Source organism: Carlito syrichta, unplaced genomic scaffold (assembly GCF_000164805.1).
Source record: "Carlito syrichta isolate Samal-C Ts95f unplaced genomic scaffold, Tarsius_syrichta-2.0.1 Scaffold313175, whole genome shotgun sequence".
Taxonomy (NCBI): Eukaryota; Metazoa; Chordata; class Mammalia; order Primates; family Tarsiidae; genus Carlito; species Carlito syrichta.
In genome coordinates, this window is record NW_007257271.1 from 223,242 (window position 1) to 225,275 (window position 2,034).

At 43.9% G+C, this 2,034-nt stretch overlaps 1 protein-coding gene across 1 annotated transcript in view; it reads right to left on the minus strand.

Moving 5' to 3' along the window:
* The window catches only part of GLB1 (galactosidase beta 1), a 94,556-nt gene that overhangs the window by 75,765 nt on the left and 16,757 nt on the right, over positions 1-2,034 (minus strand). The window lies entirely within an intron of this gene.

Sequence of the window (2,034 nt, forward strand, 5' to 3'; positions counted from 1 at the left end):
GCCCAGCAGATCGAGGCTGCGGTGGCCGGGAGCGGCCACTGCACTCCAGTCTGGGCAACAGTGAGACTCCAACTAAAAAAAATAAAAATAATAATAATAATAAAATTTATTGTAGTGATGAGGTCTCGCCAAGTTGCCCATGCTGGTCTCGAACCCATGGGCTCAGGCAATCCTATCACCTTAACCTCCCAAAGTGCTAGGATTATAGGTGTGAACCACCATACCCAGTTGAAAATGGATTTTTTTTTTTTTTTGAGTCAGAGTCTTACTCTGTCATCCAGGCTGGAGTGCAGTGGCTCGCTGCTGAGGGTCACCACAGCCTCGACCTGCTGGGCTCAGGCGATCCTTCCACCTCAGCCTTCCAAGTAGCTGGAATTACAGGCACATGCTACCACACCTGGCTAATTTTTCTTGATTTGTTATAGAGATGAGGTCTCACTAAGTTGCCCAAGCTGGTCTTGAACCCCTGGGCTAAGGCAATCCTCTCATCTTGGCCTCCCAAAGTGCTGGGATTATAGGCATAAGCCACCGCACCTGCCGAAAATGGATTCTTATGGGATTAAAAAGAGTATTCTTTTTATACTGTATATATATTATATACATATATATAGAAATATAGATATAGTACATAAACAGATATATAATATCTCAAGTATATGGGGGGGCGAGACAATTAGAAAAAATTGTCTAAAAAGGCTACTTAGGGGGCAATGATTAAAAAAAGGTTAATAAATGTCACTCTTGATCAGTAAAATGAATAAACTTCAGCTCTACCCAAAACACCAAAGAATCTTAGAAATATGTTAAGTGAAAAAAGCATGACACAAAAATACATAGAGTACAATACCCCTTGGAGAAAATTCAAAAGCAATCAAAAGTAAACTGTAAAGTTTGAGAACACATATGAGTGGTAAAGGTTAAGGAAGTGATGTCCATAAAAGTCAGGACGAGGCCGGGTACAGTAGCTCACGCTTGTAATCCCAGCACTTTGGGAGGCTGAGGTGAGAGGATTGCTTGAGCCCAGGAGCTCAAGACCAACCTCACAACACAGAGAGACCTCATCTCTACAAAAAAAGAAAAAAATTACCCAGGCATGGTAGCACACACTTGTAGTCCCAGTCACCTGGAAGGCTGAAATGGAAGGATTGCCTAAGCCCAGGAAGTTGAGACCACTGTACTCCAGCTTAGGCAACAGAGAGACACTGACTTTAAAAGAAAAGAAAAGAAAAAAACGTTTTGTAAATATCAGCAAGGTTCTTTTTCTCTCATTTTCATTTTTTCCCTCTTGTAACAAGTGTTACTTAAATGACTGTGTCTACTTAAATAACTATCATCTGGCTGTCAAGAATTTCAGCACAGCCACTGCCTTACTAGACTCTGGTGTGGTCATGTGCTCTTGGAACTATGGCCGTTGCCACGTTTCTTGGCTTTGGCCCCCTCCCCTACCTCGGGAGGTGAATCTCCTCTCTCTCTCTCTCTCTCTAGCTTACTTTCTAAATAAACTATATTTTCTAATATTAAAAAAAAAAAAAACTTTCTGCGCTTTTATGTAGTTAATCCTCACTTATACCCCATATTCCTCTAATAAAATAAAATTGGAAAAAAAAAAGAAGCCGGGCTCAGTGGCTCCTGCGCCTTTTGGAGGCTGAAGTGAGTGGATTGCCTGAGCCCGCGGGTTCGAGACCCGCCTGGGCAGCGAGACCTCATCTCTACAATAAATCAAAAAATCAGCCGGGCGTGGTAGCGCATCCCTGTAATTCCGGCTACTCGGAGGCTGAGGTGGAAGGATCACCGGAGCCCAGCAGGTCGAGGCTGCAGCAGCCGGGAACGGCCACTGCACTCCAGACTGGGCGACAGAGTGAGACTCCAACTCAAAAAAAGAAAAAAAACGAATTTCAAGCTGGGTTCGGTGGCTCAGCCTGTAATCCCACACCTTGGGAGGCTGAGGTAAGTGGATTGTCTGAGCCCGTGGGTTCGAGACCCGCCTGGGCAACTTGGTGAACCCTCATCTTTACAATAAAAAAAAAAAAAAAT